Source organism: Rana temporaria, chromosome 7 (assembly GCF_905171775.1).
Source record: "Rana temporaria chromosome 7, aRanTem1.1, whole genome shotgun sequence".
Classification (NCBI taxonomy): domain Eukaryota; kingdom Metazoa; phylum Chordata; class Amphibia; order Anura; family Ranidae; genus Rana; species Rana temporaria.
In genome coordinates, this window is record NC_053495.1 from 60,214,944 (window position 1) to 60,236,408 (window position 21,465).

The following is a 21,465-nucleotide window of genomic DNA, read 5'->3' on the forward strand; positions in this document are numbered from 1 at the left end:
ACACACACACACACACACCCCGCTCCATCCCAGTCTCACACACACACACACCCCTCTCCATCCCAGTCTCACACACACACACCCCTCTCCATCCCAGTCTCACACACACCCCTCTCCATCCCAGTCTCACACACACCCCGCTCCATCCCAGTCTCACACACACACACACACCCCGCTCCATCCCAGTCTCACACACACACCCTGCTCCATCCCAGTCTCACACACACACACACCCCTCTCCATCCCAGTCTCACACACACCCCTCTCCATCCCAGTCTCACACACACACACACCCCTCTCCATCCCAGTCTCACACACACACACCCCTCTCCATCCCAGTCTCACACACACCCTGCTCCATCCCAGTCTCACACACACACACCCCTCTCCATCCCAGTCTCACACACACCCTGCTCCATCCCAGTCTCACACACACACACACACACACCCTGCTCCATCCCAGTTTTACACACACCCCGCTCCATCCCAGTCACACCACGCTCTATCCCAGTCTAACACACACACACCCCGCTCCATCCCAGTCTCACACGCACACACCCCGTTCCATCCCAGTCTCACACACACCCGCTCCATCCCAGTCGCGCGCGCACACACACCCCGCTCCATCCCTGTCGCGCACACACACACCCCGCTCCACCCCAGCTACACAGACACTGCGCTCCATCCCAGCTGCACACACACCCCGCTCCATCCCAGTCGCGCACACACACCCCGCTCCACCCCAGCTACACAGACACTGCGCTCCATCCCAGCTGCACACACACCATGCTCCATCCCAGTCGCGCACACACACCGCGCTCCATCCCAGTCGCGCACACACACCGCGCTCCATCCCAGTCGCGCACACACACCGCGCTCCATCCCAGTCGCACACACACACCGCGCTCCATCCCAGTCGCACACACACCGCGCTCCATCCCAGTCGCGCACACACACCGCGCTCCATCCCAGTCGCACACACACCGCGCTCCATCCCAGTCGCGCACACACATCCCGCTCCATCCCAGTCGCGCACACACACCGCGCTCCATCCCAGTCGCGCACACACACCGCGCTCCATTCCAGTCGCACACACACCGCGCGTCATCCCAGTCACGCGCACACACACCGCGCTCCATCCCAGTTGCACAGACACACACTGCGCTCCATCCCAGTCGCGCACACATACACTGCGCTCCATCCCAGTCGCGCACACATACACTGCGCTCCATCCCAGTCGCGCACACATACACTGCGCTCCATCCCAGTCGCGCACACATACACTGCGCTCCATCCCAGTCGCGCACACATACACTGCGCTCCATCCCAGTCGCGCACACATACACTGCGCTCCATCCCAGTCGGCACACATACACTGCGCTCCATCCCAGTCGCGCACACATACACTGCGCTCCATCCCAGACACATACACACTGGGCTCAGTCACTCACACAGTACTCCATCCCAGTCACACACACAGTACTCCATCCCAGTCGCACACACACCCCACTCCATCCCAGTTGCACCACACACACTGCGCTCTATCCCAGACGCATACACACTGGGCTCAGTCACACACACACAGTACTCCATCCCAGTCACACACCGGGCTCCTCTTGTTCCCAGCACAGTCCATAGGGAGATGAAAGGTGAGGAGTAATCGGGGAAATGCTGTGATTGGCGGGTGATCGCCTCAGGTGAAGGAGGGATGTCTGCAGACATGTGATGAGGACAAGGAATGAGGAAGGTGCAGTGAAGTCCGGAGAGGAGGAGGAGTGACAGAGAAGGAAATAGAACAAGCACAAGTTCCAGAAACTCCCTCACAGAACAGTCCGGAGGACTGAGCGGCCATAGAGAGGAGGACGGGCCGCCCGTGGGAACGAAGTCTGTGAGGAGAGGAGACGGTGCTCCGTGTGAGAGGAGGGTGGGGGAGGGGCCCAGGGAAGAGGGTGTAGCTGGACAGGGAGGGGGAGCCCCGCTTCATCTCTCACAGAGCGGAATAAGGAAGAGTTCTTACACCGGGTCCTTGTAGAAGAAGAGCGGACCCACAACACCTGGAGCCCCGCACAGCCCTACAGGTAAGAGGGCGGGGGAGTGCTGGCTGTATGGAAGTCACACAGGTGGGGGAGTCCTGAGTAATGCAGAGGAGGGGGGTGAAAAGTGCAGAGTGTATAGGAAGAAGAGAAAGAGACAAGGTAGGTGACTAGGGGGAGGAGATAAGGTGCATTACAAGTATGAGGAAGGACAGGGACAGGGTAGGTGACTAGGGGTAAGGGACAGGGTGGGTGACTAGGTGGAGGGGACGGGGTAAGGGACAGGGTAGGTGACTAGGGGGAGGAGATAAGGTGCATTACAAGTATGAGGAAGGACAGGGTAGGTGACTAGGGGGAAGGGACAGGGTAGGTGACTAGGGGTAATGGGCAGGGTGGGTGACTAGGGGGAGGGGACAGGGTAGGTGACTAGGGGGAGGGGACAGGGTAGGTGACTAGGGGGAGGGGACAGGGTGGGTGACTACTGGGAAGGGACGGAGTAGGTGACTAGGGGGAGGGGACAGGGTAGGTGACTAGGGGGAGGGGACAGGGTAGGTGACTAGGGGGAGGGGACAGGGTAGGTGACTAGGGGGAAGGGACGGAGTAGGTGACTAGGGGGAGGGGACAGGGTAGGTGACTAGGGGGAAGGGACAGAGTAGGCGACTAGGGGGAGGGGATAGGGTAGGTGACTAGGGGGAAGGGACTGAGTAGGTGACTAGGGGGAGGGGATAGGGTAGGTGACTAGGGGGAGGGGATAGGGTAGGTGACTAGGGGGAAGGGACGGAGTAGGTGACTAGGGGGAGGGGATAGGGTAGGTGACTAGGGGGAGGGGACAGGGTAGGTGACTAGGGGGAGGAGATAAGGTGCATTACAAGTATGAGGAAGGACAGGGTAGGTAACTAGGTGGGGGGGACGGGGTAGGTGTGTAGAGGGAAAGAATGGGACAGGGTAGGTGTCTAGGGGGAGGGGACAGGATAGGTGACGAGGAGGAAGAGAATGGGACACGGTAGGTGACTAGGGGGAAGAGAATGGAAAGGGTAGGTGATGAGGAGGAAGAGAATGGACAGGGTAGGTGACGAGTGGGAAGAGAATGGGACAGGGTAGGTCATGATTGGGGGCTCAGCATGCAGGACATATATGAAGATGGGAAAGGGTCAAGGTAGGTGATTAGGGGGAGAAGATAAGACAAGGTAAGTCATGATGGGGTTTAAGGAGCAGTTCAAGTATGATGAAGAGGATGGGTCAGGGTAGGTGACTAGGGGGGGGACAGAAGGGACAGGGTAAGTCATAATGGGTGCGAAACATGAAGGACATGTATGAAGAAGGGAAAGGGTCAAGGTAGGTGATGAGGGTAGGAGAAGGGACAAAGGTTCGAAAGCTGATTAGGGGGAAGAACAGAGACAAAGTAGGTCATGAGAAGGAGGGGGTGAAAGGTATAGGACATGTATAAGAAGGGGGTGAGAGGCAAGGTAGGTGACTAGGGGAGGAGACCATGTAGAATGGGGGGAGGTAAAAGGTATAGGACATGCATGAGGAGGAGGAGGAGGAGGAGGAGGAGAGGAGACCAGACCATGTAGAATGGGGGGGGGGGGGGGTAAAAGGTATAGGACATGTAGAATGGGGGGGGGGTTAAAGGTACACAACAGGTATAAGGAGGGAGACAAAAAGGGCAAGGTAGGTGACTAGGGGAAGGAGAGGGAGGAAAAGAAATACGAGAAGATATTGATGGATATGAAGATATGGTGGTGGAGATGGGCAATTAAGAATTTCAAAATAGATGATGATAGAAAAAAGGTCAAGGGCGGGGAAAGAGGGATCCGGTAAGTGGTGCAGGAGGGAAGAGAAGGGACAAGGTAGATGACAATGAGAGAATTAAGGGTTGGCAGAAGGGGTCAGAATAGGAGGAACAAAAACCACAATGTAGATAAGTGGTGAGGGGAGAAGTAAGAGGGACACATTTAGTGAGTGATGTGAAAGGTAGAAGGACAATTTTGTAGATTGGAAGAGAGGAGCTGAGAGAGGCAAGAGAGGAGAGCAGCAATAGGCCAATGGTGAGAGGAGACTCGTGTGGCAATGGAAATGAGATCAGTTGTAGAACTGAAGATGTGTAACTTGAATGAGGAGTAACGGAGCAGATAGTGTAGGTAGGTGATGAATAAGAGGCGGGAGCCTGGCAGTTTGATGTGAGTTTTAGAAAGTGTTGAATTTAGAGAGGAGGAGCGGGGAGATCACCGAGTGATGTGGTCTGAGGTGTATGATCGAAGGAGAGGTAGTAGATTACAGATAGATTTGTAAAGGTGATTGGTTGAAATATTTGTGCTCAGATTCAGTTGGCTGAAGAAGAATGTGACCATTATGTGGTGTGTGCAGTAAATCTAAGACATAGACTTTGCCTTCATGGATCTGGATTCTATCGAGATTATTTGAATCATTTTTGACACTATAAATAATTTAGTGTAAACTGCTGTTAAAATTTGGTTATAGTTTCCAGGTTTCTCTAAGCGTTGGGCCTTAGAAAGTTGGTGTTTTAGTTATAACTGGAGACTTGTGTGCTTTCTTAGATCTTCCAGAAATGCAGATTTAAAATGTCCCTTCTAGAGTTCCCTGTTTTGCAGCACATACCATGGAGTGTCTCTCTTGCTTTGACAGAAGTCTTGCTGCTTCTGTGCTGTATTGTCTTCATAATATGACTTCATGCACGCTGGACGTTTAGGGCACTTTACATTGGGGCAGGCGGTAAAGCGCCACTATTTTTGCACTCCTGTGATTTGTAGAAGGAGTACAGCCAAACAAGCTCCTTGTTGAAAAACAGATCTGATAACTTGCATGCAATCATTGTATTGCTTGGTTATCTAATAGATATTACATTTGTGGGTTATAAAGAGCAATCTATAGCTATTCATAATTTATATCGGTTTTGTTCAACTGCCATCCGTTCATAGATTATTCCATGTAGGAATGTACCAACTATATGTTTGTGAAATTGACACTGTGGTTTGTGTTTCTTAATGAAAAGCATAAAACAGGACTTAAGAATTGTGCTGCTCTTGTGCAATACCCACATGCAGGGAGACCATACTCTGACCAGACCGTTGTTAATTCTTGCACTCTCAGCTTGCCACATTTATACTTTTACACATCACCAAAAAGCACTTCTACTGGTATGTCTTCTTTCCTCGGTCACTTTCATGTTGAGTCACTCAGCTGCTTTTTTCTATCTCTTGGAGACAATGAATGGAGATCTTTCTGGAGAATGTGTTGTCAAGAGTGTGACTCTATTTTAAAGGAGAAGTACAGCCAAAGCTCATTTGGCTGTAATTCTCCTGTGGTTTACAGGAGTACAGCTTGTTATGTGACTTCACAGAGCCAGTCCAGGCTCAGGCAAGATCGCGACAATGAAGTTGGGATCCGCCCACATGCCTGGACCAGCACCCGGCTCAGCCTCTCATCGAGCCGCTGAGAGACTGAGCTGGCTGCTCCAGCCCCCTTCACAGCCCAGTGCTCCAGTGAGGGGGGTGGGGCAGAGCAGAATCACCAGCTCTCTGCTCAGGGAGCTCTGAGAACTGAGCGATCAGTGATGTTTGATCGCTTGGTTCTCAGTCTTGGGCTACATTCACACTGGGACGGAATGAATGTGCCCGCAAAGCACTGCTGCAGAATTGCTTTGCAGGCACTTCAGTAGCGGTGCCCATTCATTCCAATGGCAGGGGCAGTGGAGGAGCCTGTGTATACACCGCTCCTCCACTGCCCATTAGATGCTGCTTGCAGGACTTTTTCTAATGTCCTGCAAGCGCACCGCCCCAGTGTGAAAGCCCTCGCTGAGGCTGCAGGGGAGGGGCTTTTCCAAGTGCTTTCCATGTGCTATTTTTAGCCCAAAAGCACAAAACGCCCCAGTGTGAAAGGGGTCTAAGAGTCCGCAGGGGGACAGATCCGCATAGGTAAGTATGATTCTAAGAAAAACAAAATCCTCATACTACTTTTTAAATGGTCATTGTGAAACAATCACATATTGGCGCCTGAAGAAAATAAGAATGAAATCGCATTTTTTTCTGTAAATAAAAATAGAAGAATCTGCGCTGTGGCATAAGCGACAAATGATGCGGCAGCTTTCATATCCAGGTATTGTACTCGCATAGGTAAAAAAAATAAAAAAAAGGGGGTAGATTTTTATTTTTTGTGCTGACATCGCACTGCTGCTCAATCCCAGGTCGGCAGCAGCTGTTTTATGTAAGCGCTTTAGATTTTCCATCATTGATTGTCATACATCAATGTTTTATTTAAAATCCTGCACTATTGGAAATTATCCTTTTGGCTCCTGCTGAGCTTTTTTTATCCCAGCTGCATCTCGGCATCCCATTGAGAGGTGCCACCTGACGCAGATCTGGGGAGAGTTTTATGTGGATGCTTTAGCATATGCTGTTGTATGGCAGCCATCGATTCCGCTGAGTGTTGCCTCTATAGGGAGACAGTGATTGGCCTCTGAACGCGCTCACAGAAGTTTTTTTTTTTTTTGCACGTTTGAAGGCGTTTAGTTTCCTTTGCTTGATATACTTCATCGCTTTGAACTTTCTTCCTCTGTTCAACTTTATATGCTGATTGAATTTATTTTTATTTTTTTGGTACACTCGTTTTATTTTCACTATTGAGATTTTCTTAAAGTGGCACTACACGTTATTTGTCATTTATTTCTGTGTAGACTTTGTCATTAGACATTAATTAGACTGTCACTTTGTTTATTCAGGGCAGAATATTTAGCTAGCCGACCCCCTGACGCATTTATACTCTTCCAAAGCTTTCCCAACACTCCATTTCTGCAAAGTCAAACTCTGTTATGGACTTTATTTGGGGTTAATGACAACATTACATGTGAGCATTACGTCTTCCAGACTGACACCCACCAGTTAACCATTTTGGTGTTGACATAACTTCTCCCAAAGGCACCGCTTACTTCAGGGCTGAGGTCTCTGTTTCCTCCCACCACCATAATTTGCTCAAGTAATCCAGTTATGTCTTTATTGGGTTTAAAACAGGTTATTGCCTTGGGGCTTTCACACTGGAGAGGCAGCAGCGGCTGTTTCAGGTCAGTTTGCAGGCATTATTTTTTGCGTTATAGCGCCTGCAAACCAACCCAGTGTGGAAGGGTTAAAGAATATGCATATTAAAGGAGAAGTATTGGTTAATTAAAAACAAAAATAACCTACCTACATACTTCTATGCTGCAGCATTGGTGTGATGCTGCAGCTGTCTCAGGTTGGCTCTGAGCCTGAGAACTGAACAATCACATGACTGCTGATCGCACAGTTCTCGGTCTGCTCTGTGCAGTGACTGCTAGTCTCGCTCTCCGATCCTGCAGTGCTCACTGCAGCACCAGGCTGGTTAGAGCGCAGGTGCAGCCTTTCTCAGATGTGTGCTAAGAGGCAGAGCCAGCTGTCAGACAGCTGGGTGGATCCCGACAATATGGTCTGTATCGTTCAGAGCCTGGAGTCGCTCTGCCATCCTGGATGTATTCGGCGCCATGCACCCACAGCTTCACGGATGTCACATTGGAAGCAGCGTCTGTCTGTACAGCTGCTGCATCCTAATTGACTTGACTGAGATTGCTCACATGGGGATGCATCGAGCACCTCTACTATCCCGTGCGGGGAACCATGGTCTTTAGACGGGGCATAGATGTGAACAAAGCCTTAAAGTCAACGACTGGTAGACGACAGCACAGATCTTTACATGCTTTTCTGCACAGCTCCGAAGGCAATCACTAGCTCATTATGAAATGCTTACCTTAGATCAAAGCTGCACACAGCTGTGACCGGCGACATGTTTTCTGGAGCTATTTCTGGGTTTGCGCACTCTGGCGCTGAGATTGGCAGGGGCTGCGATGACATCACTCCAGCGCATGTGCGCAGGAGTCGCTGGTCAAGGCATGGCTACTGAAGAAACGGCACAAGCGGGCCATTTCTTCAGTGTGCATATGCTGATGACGTCGGCACATGTGGATACAGTGAATATCTCCTAATCTGTGCACGTTTAGGAGATATTCACGGGAACCTACAGGTGGGCTTACCTGTAGTGAAAAGTGGTGTAACAGGGTTTACAACACTTTAACAAATAAAAGCGTATGCTGTGTGACCATAGAAAACGCAGAGATTTTCCAGCAGTTATAAAGGCATTTATGATTATAAGTCCTTATAATTTAGTTTATTTTTTATTCGGTTTGTGTCTTTTAATTGTGTGATTTCCTTCATTTGAGTACCTTTATTCCCAGTGTAAACCAACACCTTATTGTATATGCAGTATTTATTGCAAAGCATTACATGTATTTGCAGAATCGTGCCTGTATTTGTCCTGTACAGTACGAGTCTTATTTCTAATCAAAAGAGTGTTTGTTTCATTTCAAGATCGCTACAGCTGTGCTTTGGTAAAGGGGGAAACTTCTCTGCGCTATAATATCCCCCCCTAGGGATTTCATTGGCAGCTGTTTAATCCAAAGTAACATTTTGGAATGAGTGTGAAGCGTTTGCCAAATATTTGCAGGTGTAGAATGAATTGAACTTGCTTTTGTTCAGATTCATTTAGGATAGGTTTGCATTTGTGTGGGAGTGCTCGTTCCAGCAGCCCCCCTAAAAATGTGCTGCTTTTAGGAAATCCCCCACACAATGAAAAACATGGTGCCATTTCCTGCACGTGGAAACGCATGGTGCCAAAACACTGCGCTTTCCGTGCGGTTGCATTTTAAAAAGGTGCAGGGACCTTTCCTGCAGGTAACACAGGCACAGCAGCCTCTTGTGTTTCTTATATTTTTTAAGTTGACCATGGAGACATAGAGCCTTTTATTTTAATGATTGGGGTGTGTTTTACCTTTTATCTGTCATCAAACTTGTTATTCTACCTCCTAAAGTGACACTTACTGGAGCAGTAAAGAAAGAAGTGAGCTTTCTGCAGTTTTTGAGAATTATGTATAACCACTTGAACGCTGGAAGATTTACCCCCTTTCGTGACGAGACATTTTTTGTGATACGACACTGCATTATTTTAACTGACAATTGCGTGGTCACGCAACGATATACCCAAATAAAATGTATGGCATTTTTCCCACAAATGGAGCTTTCTTGTATTTGATCACAACTACTAATGACACTGGCTGGGAAGGAGTTAAACATCTAGGATGATCAAAGGGTTAAATGTGTGCCTAACCAGTGTTTGTGTTTACAATGTGTGCTGCTTTTACAAAAGGAAGTGATGGATTTTATTCCCTGCTTTGCAGGAACATCACTTTCCTAGTGTCAGGCACTTCCTTGTTGCAGTGATGCTGGGGGGAGCCGCGGCGTCAGCTTCTGTGTTGCCATCACAACGGCAGGCGTCGCAATTTAAAGTTACCGCCCTGTTGTGATGTAAACACAGGCTCATCTAACAAGACAATTCACATTGATAGACTGGAGTCACATCACGCGTCACTTCCTGGTTCACAAATCGCGCGATATTTGCTCTCAGAGCTATGAGAGAAGCTCCCAGAGCACACTGTGTGGTACGGGAAGTGACCTCATGCCCGAAGAATACCCGCAGTTCTGCTCATGAATGTAAAGGTACTGTACACATATTAAAAATAAAAACATCTGTTTTAAGCTTTTTAATATCGGCAGTAATATTTAAGGTAATGTTGAAATTAGGGTGGAGCTCCGCTTTAAATATGAGATCTGGGGTCAAAAAGACCTCAGATCTCATATTTAGACTAGACTAGACTAAAACGCAGACGGCTTTGGTAAGCGGCGGAGTGCACCGGAGAGTGGCAGGAGGGGGGGGCCCTCTCCCGCTGCCGATTAAAAAGTGATCTTGTGGCGTATCCGCCGCAGAGACCACTTTTATCTGAAAGAGGACCACCTGCCCTTGTAGAGGGTACCAGGGTTTTAACAACGGTATTCCTCTTCAAAGTAGCAACGTATATCGACCGTGGGCAGTCCGTAAGTGGTTAATACCCATTGTTTTAGAATGGGATGTCTAACTAGCTCATATAGGTGCGATGGTCTAATGTCCACACACTTTTGACCACATAGTGTACCTTGGAATATCCTGACTATTTCAGATTTGCCGACATGGACACCTCTTTATGGGAATATTTAGGTTGGAGAGCTTGTAGTTTAGCACTTTCAGTTGGGTTTTATCTTTTAAATAAAACTGATGGGCAACCGTGCAATTTATGCTGCATGATCATTGCCACATACAGTATGTGCAGAGTATCAATCCACAAATTTATAATTCCATCAGCACCAATGACCTTGTGCTTGCAGATAAAATGTAGCCATTATTTCCTGTTTCAGGTTAGGAACAGGCTTGTTTGTATTGTGTATGGTGGCTTGAAGTTTCTGGTTGGGCTGTTTTTAGCATTTGGAAAGAGCGGGACAGTCACAGCTTAACCCCTTCACGACAGAGGGTAAACAAAATAACGCAACTTTGACACTGTACAAACCATTGCAACTACTTTGTGTATACAGGTGGATTATACTTTGTTTTTTTCAGGACAAATTGAAACTTTCATTGGGTGAATATTTCCTGATTTCCTTTTTTTTTTTTTTTTTTTCTATTATCAAAGGAAAACTTTCCCATATTAGTAAAAAAAAATATTATTTTTATTATTTTAGCTGTACATTTCTTGCTGTTACAATAACTTCCCACCAAAGAGCAACCCCCCCCCCCCCCAAAAAAAAGTTGACTTGCTCCTGATGATTGCAACAATACCACATATGTGTATGTTATTTGTTGTTTAAATCCTTGGTAGGGCTCAGAAACAATAGTGCACATTTTGCGTTTTTTTTGGATTAATGGATACTAAAATTATTAAAAAACAAATTCTACCTAAAATATACTGACCTTGATTTTTGACTCTGAACTTGACCCTAGGTGCCGATTCACACAGGGGCAACCTGACTTGCAGCGTGACTTTGCAAGCCGTTTTGGAGGCGACTTCAGTGCGACTTTGAGCAACTTACAACACGACTTAAAGTTGCCCTAAGGACAGGCGACTTTGGCTGTGGCCAATCGCAGAATAATCGGACTAATCAACTCTGTGGGAGGGAGAGGGTTTCCTGGGTAAACTATTTTCTTTTTCCTGTAAAGTTGCTTCAATATAGATGGAGATTCGACTTGAGGCAACATTGAAATCTATGGGTACAAGTTGCCTAGAAGTCGCCTTGAAGTAGTACAGGAACCTTTTTCTGAAGTCGGAGCAACTTCAGTAGTGTACATTAAGACAGCTCTCATTTACTTCTATGGCATTTCTTATGTCCAGCAACTTGAGGACTTACAAGTCGGATCCCAAGTTGCTGTAGTGTGAACAGACATTTGCACTAACCCAGATCAAACCTTGATCTAGCTATTTTTTTTTTTTGTTTGTTTACATTATTCTTCCCTAGCAAGGAAAGAAATCCACAAGGTATTGTTCTTTACACTCAGATGAGAGAAAAAAAGAACAGTGTGGGCTGTACGGTGACTGATCTCTGTGATGGCTAATCTGAGGCTATGACATCGATCAGATGATCGGAAATCGGGACTTCCAGTTTCCAATCATTAGTACGAGACCCAGGCTCCCAATGAGAGTCTGCTCTCTTTGCCTGGAGTGAGCTGTGCAGTGTGCTCCCAGCACAAACAGAAGTGCACATACCTTAGATATAAAAAGTCTACACTCCCCTGTTAAAATGTCAGGTTTCTGTGATGTAAAAAAATGAGACGACGATAACTCTTTTCAGCACTTTTTCCACCTTTTTATTGTGACTTACAACTGCACAACTCATTCGAAAAACAAACTGAAATCTTTTGGGGGGGGGGGGGGGAGAGAGAGTAAAGATAAACTAAAATGAATGTGGTTGTATAATTGTGCACACCCTCTTATAACTGGGGATGTTGCTGTGTTCAGAATTAAGCAATCCTATTAAAACTCTGACTCCAAATAAAGTTCAGCTGTTCTAGTAGGTCTTTCCTGACATTTTCTTAGTCGCATCCTACAGCAAAAGCCATGGTCCGCAGAGAGCTTCCAAAGCATCAGAGGGATCTCATTGTTAAAATGTATCAGTCAGGAGAAGGGTACAAAAGATTTGCCAAGGCATTAGGTATACCATGGAACACAGTGAAGACAGTCATCATCAAACTGAGAAAATTTGACACAACAGTGACATTACCAAAAACTGGACGTCTCTCCAAAATTGATGAAAACACGAGAAGAAAACTGATAAAGGAGGCTGCAGGAATATCTGGCAAGTACTGGCTGTGTGGTACATGTGACAACAATCTCCCGTATTCTTCATTTGTCTGGGCTATGGGGTAGAGTGGCATGGCGAAAAACATCCAAGCCCATTTTGCAAAAACACGTCTGAAGTCTCCCCAAAGCATGTGGGAAAATGTGTTCTTGGCTGATGAAACCAAGGTTGAACTTTTTCACCATAATTCCAAAAGATATGTTTGGTGCAAAAACAACACTGCACATCACTGACAGAGCACCATACCCACAGCGAAGCATACATCCAAATCGACAAAGGAATGGCTTAACCAGAAGAAGATTAAAGTTTTGGAATGGCCCAGCCAAAGCCCACACCTGAATCTGATTCTGAAGAGAGACAGCCCTCTTTGCAGGGAATAAAATCCATCACTTTCCTCCTGTCAGAACAGAACTCTGCCTTGTTTACAGAGCTTTGTTCTGTATCTCTGCCCGGTGATTAGCGGGCGTCCGCGAACATCTATTGGCCGGCACCCGTTGATTGGCTTGTGCTGCATCAAATAAGGAACATCGCGTCCCCTACCTGGAAGCCCTGAAATACATACTAGGTACGTGATCCCGCAAAGCGACTGCCCTGCCGCAGTATATGTACAATGGCAGTCCTCAAGCAGCTACAAACTTGTTATTCTAGCTCCTGAAGTTAGTTACTGGAGCAGTAAAAAAAGAAGTGGGCTTTCTTTAGTTTTTGAGAATTATTGTATAATCCAGCCTGGGGGCTATGCTATCTTACATTAAACTGTAGGTCAGAACAGGCCACGTAATCAAATCAGATGGTTTAAACTAAGTAGGACAAAATATGTAATTTGGAATTCAGAATGTTTCTCTAGCCACAAGATCTAACTTTTTTCTGGTTTTAAATGGTCACTAAAGGATTTTTTTTTTTTTAGCTAAATAGCTTCCTTTACCTTACTGCAGTCCTGGTTTCATGTCCTCATTGTTCGTTTTTGCTTTGGTGTTGCTGTAATTCCTCTCTGTTCTGGACACTTCCTGGTTGTCTGTTTCCTGATGACCACAGTACTGGGAGATTTCTCACTGTGGTGACTAATCAAGGAGGTGTGATTACTGTGTGTCTAAAACTCCTCAGCACCAATCCAGTTTTGTTTTACAAACCATCACTGCCCTCTATTGAATCTCTGGCTCTGTACAATCATTGAACCAGGAAACGACAGCAAAAACAAAACTAAACTGTAGGTACATTTTATATGATTGTTTTTTATCTATTTTTAATCGTTTTTAAAAGGAATCGGTTAACTAATATGTCTCTATACCCTGTAACCAGTCATTTCGGCTAAAAAATTGTTTTCATTTAGTGACCCTTTAAGCTCTGTTCCTGCCACTTTTTTCAATTTGAAGATGTTCTTACTCTCATTTTGTGTTTTTATATGCTTTGCTGTTTTCTCCATAATATAAAATAATTTGTGGCAAGACTTTCTTTCAACAGCCACAATGAGTATTCAGTACAGGGAACTGTAGAAGACATCTCTCCACTATAATCTCTAAGAAATATGGAATTCAACTGTAAGGTTTAACTCTACGGCATTTGCTACATTTAGGTGGACTGGCCCGTCAAACGAAAATTCATAATTGGAGAAAACCAAATGCAACCATTTGTAACCATTGCTGTCATCCATCCAGGTGCAACCAGTGCAGACATCGTAGAAATACTAGGCTGTATCTAGCTTCAATACATTGTCAACTGACCTGGAACAGGCATGCAGGAAGTAAAGTTTAAAATTCAGTCAGATAATATTAAGCATTTTTTTTTATCCCCCATGAAAGTGAGTGGCAGATGTTATGCATCATTACATTCCAGGCTTCTGAGATCTGTCTCTTACAGTGCCTTGAAAAAGTATTCATACCCTTTTGAAATTTTGTCATGTTACAACCAAAAACGTAAATGTATTTTATTGGGATTGTATGTAATAGATCAACACAAAGTGGCACATAATTGTGGAGTGGAAGGAAAATGATAAATGGTATTCAATTTTTTTTTACTAATATGTGCAAAGTGTAGTGTGCAATACTTTGTAGAACCGCCTTTCACTGCAATTACAGCTGCAAGTCTTTTTGGGGATGTCTCTACCAGCTGTGCACATCCAGAGAGTGACATTTTTGCCCATTCTTTGCAAAATAGCTCAAGCTCTGTCAGATTGGACGGAGAGCATATGTGAACAGCAATTTTCAAGTCTTGCCACAGATTCTCAATTGGATTTAGGTCTGGACTTTGACTGAGCCATGAACACATGAATATGCTTTGATCTAAATCATTCCATTGTAGCTCTGGCTGTATCTTTAGGGCTGTTGTCCTGATGGAAGGTGAACATCTGCCCCAGTCTAAAGTATTTTGCAGACTGTGTATTTGGCTCCATCCATCTTCTCTTCCCTGTCCCTGCTGAAGAAAAGAATCCCTGCAACATGATGCTGCCTCCACCATGTTTCACGGTGGGGATGGTGTGTTGAGGGTGATGTGCAGTATTTTTCTGCCACACATATAGGTAGATTCAGGTAGGGGCGCGCAAATCTAGGTTGGCGTAGCCTAGCGTGTTTACACTACGCCGCCTTAAGTAAGAGAGGCAAGTACATGATTCACAAAGTACTTGCCTCCTTACTTAGGGCGGCGTAGTGTAAATGCGGCGGGCGTAAGGGCGCCTAATTCAAATGGGTTGGGGGGGGCGTGTTTAATGGTAATGAGGCTTGACCTCACGTTTTTGACGTTTTTTTTGTCACTGCGCATGCGCCGGGCGACTACATTTCCCAGTGTGCATTTCGGTTCCGTACGCCGCACGGGCCTATTGATTTCGACGTGGACGTAAACTACGTAAATCCCGATTCGCGGACGACTTACGCAAACGACGTTAAAATTTCGAATCTCGCGGCGGGAACGGCGGCCATACTTTAACATTGTTATTCCACCTAATAGGTGGAATAACTTTAGGCCTCCTAAGGCCTTATGGAAACGGCGTAAATCGACTGCAGCGGCCGGGCGTACGTTCGTGAATCGGCGTACAAACTCATTTACATAATCTACGCCAACCACAATGGAAGCGCCACCTAGCCGCCATTCGAAAAATTGCAATCTAAAATAGGACGGCACAAGCCGTCGTATCTTAGATATGTTTAAGCGTATCTCTGTTTGAGCATACGCTTAAACATAGGTCGGCGTAGATTGAATCTACCTAATAGTGTTTTTTGCTTTTAGGCCAAAAAGTTACATTTTTGGTCTCCTCTAACCAGAACACCTTCTTCCACATGTTTGCTGTGTCCCCACATGGCTTCTCGTAAATTGCAAATGGGACTTCTTATGGCTTTCTTTCAACAATGGCTTTCTTCTTGCTACTCTCCCATAAAGGCCAGATTTGTGGAGTACACGACTAATAGAAGTAATTACATAACATACATTTACGTTTTTGGTTGTAACGTGACAAAATGTGAATTTTTTTTTTTTTTTTTTTTTTTTTTTTTTTTAAAGGGTATGAATGCTTTTTCAAGGCACTGTACACCAGCCAAAAGGAGAAAAAGAGCTTCTTTATGCATTCATGCATTTCTTTTTTAAAGCGGAACTAAACTTTCCCAATCAGAATTAACTATTTTTAATCCATATGTTACTAGCATTAAGTACATGGATAGAAAAGTATATTATATTTACTTGTTTTTTTCCTTTTTTTTTTTTATTCCATCTAGAAGAGGGGGAAAGAGGATCTTTCTTTGCTAAGACCACCCTCCTGCAAATTGAGCTAAGGGCAGATGGATTCCAGGAAGTAAATGCTGCCCTTATTTCAAGATAGCTTGACAAAATACATTATGGACACATGATGAATAGGAGAGTTTGCTGTGAATATTACAAATAAATTAAATAGCATTTTTAGTTTTGTGGTGCTCCGGTACAGTTTGATTCCCTTTAAGTGTTTGCCTCCTTGCCCAAGTCACTGACTTTTGTCTATAAAAAAACAGCGAATGGTAGATGGTATTCATGGAAAATGTACGTTCTTTGCAGTTTAACTTTTATGTTGTGTTTTTTGTTTTTTTTTTTAAAAGCAGAATTCTAAGCAAATCACATATTTTGGAAACACCACAATTCAAATGAGTTATCTCTAATTATAACCCGATGCTAAACACTGCATGCTTCTTCCATCGTTGAAACGAATTGCACTGGTTGCTATGATTGCTTGCAGTTCCTCCTCAAAAGGTATCTGCTCGCCTCTAAAGCTAGCCATACATGGATTAAAATTCATCTGGTTCATTAGGGGCCGGCTGCATTTTGAACCATGTTTGAGTAGTCTGGTTGTACACAAGTCATAATATTGATTAACTTGTGTACAACTAGCCTGTTGGAAAGCCTGCTGGCTATAGTTGGCGGTGCTAATGATTGTAATCTGAAGGCAGGAAAATCTCTCTGCTGTCAGAATACAATAGCTCTGTGGGAGGGATTCCCCATCTATATGTATGGGTGTTCAACCTGTGGCCCTTCAGCTTTTGCAGAACTACAAGTTCCATCATGCCTCTGCCTTTGGGAGTTATGCTTATAACTGTAAGCCTTGAAATGCCTCATGGGATTTGTAGTTTCGCAACAGCCGAAGGGTCAAAGATTGGGCACCCATGGATGGATGGATGGGGGAATTGAGTTATTTTTTCTTTCGTTCAACCCACTGATTGAACAAAAAAAAAGACTCTTGTGGCCAGCCTAAAGTGGTTGAAAAGCCAGTATTCCCAATTTCTGCCAACCCCTCTGTAATAAGATATACTTCAATGCTGCAGACTTTTTTTTTTTTTTTTTTTTTTGTACCCTTCCCCAGATCTGAGTGTGTACATGTTGCAGTAGCAGCCAGAACGGAAGTTCGCTGCCACTGCTATAAGAATGTGTAGCATAGGGCTGGCCGCGATGTGCTTGGTGCGCAACCAGAAAATTTATTTCTTGCCCAAGCACAAGATTTTACAGCGTTTGTGTGGCAGAGCAGCGGATCGATTACCAAAAATAGAGCAGTCTGGGCTTCATCTGCCCACACCTAAAATGACCGCACTTTGCTGAAAACCAAAACTGAATATGCCAGTCTGTATTTTTATATATATATTATACTATTCAACTTTTAAATTTAAAAATTGATATGAATTTATTGTTGGCCGTTATTGGCACCTTTTTAGTGCAAGAAAAATGCGGTCTGCAGTCTTTAACCATCTCCTGCCTCACGTATGCAGTCTCTAACCATCTCCTGCATCGCGTCTGCAGTCTCTAACCATCTCCTGCATCGCGTCTGCAGTCTCTAACCATCTCCTGCATCGCGTCTGCAGTCTCTAACCATCTCCTGCATCGCGTCTGCAGTCTCTAACCATCTCCTGCATAGGCCTGCAGAAGGCCACAAAGCCTCAGCCTCAATTACTGGCCGGCACGGCCCGACGCGATCGCACGGTGGGGGAGGTGGGGCGCAAGGAGACACAGGATGGGGTACCCTGTGTCTACGTGTGCCCCCCACCTCCCCCGCCGTGCGGGCCGGTAATTAAGGCTGCGGCTTTGCGGCCTTCTGCAGGCCTATGCTTCCTTCCCCAGGTCGCTAATTGTCGCAATTGCGACCTGGCGCCCAGATTTTGTAGAACTATGATGTAGGGAGATTTGTTTCATCCCTGTATATCATCTGAGGCAGTTCACTTCACTGGGTATATGTGAGGGTTTACATCCACTTTCACCAGCGGATGAATAAAAAAATCTGACCTAATTTTCCCCCCATCCACACATTTTATGTGAATGGGGAAATCCTCTAGCTGAGCCATTGTAATCTGACAGTGGATAGACTTTTCTCTGCTGTCGGAACACATTTATCAGTGCTGCCGGCTATCCGGCAGCACTGATCAAGCAGGGGAAACCCAGACCGGGTGGTTGTACAGAAGTCGATCAGTACAACCTCAGTGCCTGCCCATACATGGATTGAAATTCAGCCAACCCTTGCTTAACCAGCTTAATTGCGATCCATGTATGGCCAGCTGTAGTACAGACAGTGGGATTTTTAAGAAATTTTAATTAGCATCTAAAATGATAAGCAGGTTATATTTAAGTTGTGATTGAGAACATGTAACAAATATAATATGGGTGTTATCTAGGGCTACAACTAACGATTATTTTAATAATTGATTAGTTGGCGGTTTTTAATGGCTTCGACTAATCGATTATTTGGATAAAAACCTAAAAGTTTGGTATATAGTTGGTATGTAAAGTTTAAGACCATTTATTGTTCAATATCTCTTGCAGTGGTAAATATAAATAACCAGTTATATGGTTAGGGAACAAAATATCTAATCCACTGAAAATAACAAATTGAAGAGATCTACTGTATATACTATTAGAGTTTAAATCTGGTACATTCAGAGATCAAAATTTTTATTTAACCACTTCCTGCCCGGCCTATAGAAGATTAACGTCCGGGAAGTGTTTCTGTTATCCTGACTGGGCGTTGTATGACGTCCAGAAGGATAACATGCTGGCGCGCCCGCTGTGATTGCGAGTGCGGCGTGTCAGTCTGACACGCCACGCCACATCACGTGATCAGCTCATCGCATGAACCAGGAGGTGCAGGTAAACGGCATTCCTCGGTTCACGCTGACAGGGAGAGCCGATCGGTAGCTCTCCCTGTCAGAGGGGGGGGGGGGTCTGTGCTGATAATCAGCACATTGCCATCAGATGCTGCTAAAAAGTGCCCATAAGCTGCCAGTCGGTGCACCATAAAGTCTGGCAGTGCCAGTCAGTGCCCATCACTGCTGCCCATCAGTGCCACCTATTGGTGCCCATCAGTGCTGCCTATCAGTGCCCGTCAATTCTACATATTGATGCATCCTCAACGCCCATCAGTGCTGCCTCATTAGTGCCCGTAAGTGAAGGAGAAAACTAATTTTTAGTTTAGTTTGTTTATCAAAAAATAAAAACCGCAGACGTGATCAAATCCTACCAAAAGAAAGCTCTATTTGTGGAAACAAAATGATAAAAATTGTATTTGGATACAGTGTAGCATGACCACGCAATTGTCATTCAAATTGCAGCAGAGCTAAAAGCTGAAAATTGTCCTGGGCGGGAAGGGGTGAAAGTGCCTGGCATTGAAGTGGTTGTAAATGTAAAAAAAAAAAGACCTAATAATGCCATTTTGCAGACAGGATTGTAATAAAATATTATGCATGGCAGACTCCCTTGTCATAGGCAGGAAGCTGGATAAAAGCCATGCACAAACACATTTTTCCTGCAAAGATTTTAATTTTAAGAACAATTGTTCGATTTTCTAATCATTAATGGGGTCAATCGCAGTGATGAGAAAATTCAAGCAGAATAGTAAACATTTTTCGATCTAATCAATTTTCAGACATGGTTTCTATTCAGAAATTGCCTTCATTTTAAAAATGTTATGTTAAAAGCAAGTGAAATTTTCTAATGACATTAATCCCTTCATCGAATGGTTTTGCACAGAGCAGCCCTGTTTCTCCTCTTCTGGGGTCCCTCAGCAGCGCTCCTGGCTCCTCCTCTCCTCGAGTGCTCTGTTGGAGGGCCGCTCTCCCTCGGGCACTTGTGTGGGTGCGCTCCCGTGTCCTGCTGCTGCGACTGTCAGACAGCATGACTTGGCCCCAGCTGCTGCGTCATTGGATTTGATTGACAGCAGTGGGAGCCAATGGCTGCGTTGCTATCAATCTATCCAATCAGGACCCGACACACCGGCTGGAGCTGGTGTGCTCGTTCCCTGTCGCATCCTATGCATCAAGGTGAAAAAACTTCTAGCAGCCCCCCGCCCCCCCCCCCCCCCCCCCCCCCCCCCCCCCCCCCCCCTTTTACTTACCTGAGCCTGTATTTCCCTCAGCGGAGACGCGATGTCCCTCTCTGCACGGGGTCCCGACTCTTGATTAGATAGATTGATAGCAGCGCAGACATTGGCTCCCACTGCTGTCATTCAAATCCAGTGATACTGGGCCGAGTCTGGTATTCGTGTCTATGGACGCTGAATGCTGGACTCGGTAACCCCCTGGGAGAGCGCTTCTCTTAGGGGGTTATCTGCGAGGAGGAACTACGAGAGCAGCCAAGGGACCCCAGAAGAGGACGGTCAGGGCCACTCTTGCAAAATGAGCTGCACAGTGGAGGTAAGTATGACATGTTTGTTATTTTAAATAACAAAAAATAAAATGAAGGCTTATAATCACTTAAGGTGAAAAACCCTGAGGCTTTACAAACCCTTTAAATTGATTCTGTCAGGTCTGACTCGATGTGGTTGCTGAGAAAAAAAAGCCACTATCCAAGGAGGGTAAGTGTTGACAAAGAAATGAATCTCCCTCTAGTGGCTTATCTACATGTCTGTGTATTTAATGAAGTACAGTAATACAAATATGAAACGGAAAGCATTTAAAATGTGAAGGCCACATCTAAAAGAACATAAACATTTCCATACTCGCTGTATGTTCTCCTATATTTCTCATTTTAAACTGTCTGCATGTTGTGTTCTGTAAAGTAATATGTGTAAGAACTACCAGTGAGGCAGGAAATTTTGGTCTTTAAACTCGGCAATTTTTTTTTTGTCTTTTTTTTCCTTGACGAAGTTGCAGATTTTGATGTCGTCTGCCAGCCTCTCCACCTCAGCCAATCAGAGGAAGCCTTAAAGGGTCACTAAAGGATTTTTTTTTTTTTTGCTGAAATGACTGTTTACAGGGTATAGAGACATAAAAGTTAACTGATTCCTTTTAAAAATGATTAAAAATAGATAAAAATCAATCATATAATGTACCTCTAGTTTCACTTTCACTTTTAAACTGGTTTCATGTTTCTGTGAAGTAGAGAGAGACACAGAACAAAAACAAAAAAATCCAGGGCAGTGTTTTGTTTTTAAAATGAATCCGATTGGTTCTGAGGAGTTTTAGACACACAGCTTGGACCACAGTGAAAAGCTGCCATGAGATTTTTCATAAGGAGCCAGACAAGCAGGAAGTGTGGAGATCACAGCAGAATTACAGCAACTTCAAAGCAAAAACGAACAATGAGGACATGAAACTAGGACTGCAGTAAGGTAAAGGAAGCTATTTAGCTAAAAAAATATTTTCCTTTAGTGATCCTTTAAATTCAGTGAAAAAATACAAGGCTTCCTGTCTCCTGGCAGCAGAATGGGGGGGGTCCCCGTAACACTGCTGGAATACGGCGCTACAAACAAATGGCCGCTGCCA

General features: G+C 45.2%; 1 protein-coding gene across 2 annotated transcripts in view; it reads left to right on the forward strand.

Moving 5' to 3' along the window:
• The first annotated feature begins 1,937 nt into the window (after nucleotides 1-1,937).
• The window catches only part of PRKCD (protein kinase C delta), a 140,019-nt gene continuing 120,491 nt past the window's right edge, over nucleotides 1,938-21,465 (forward strand). For both annotated transcript variants that reach the window (XM_040359453.1, XM_040359457.1), the window contains exon 1: nucleotides 1,938-2,078. The gene's annotated coding sequence lies outside the window, so the exon portion shown is untranslated. The remainder of the gene's footprint in view (nucleotides 2,079-21,465) is intronic.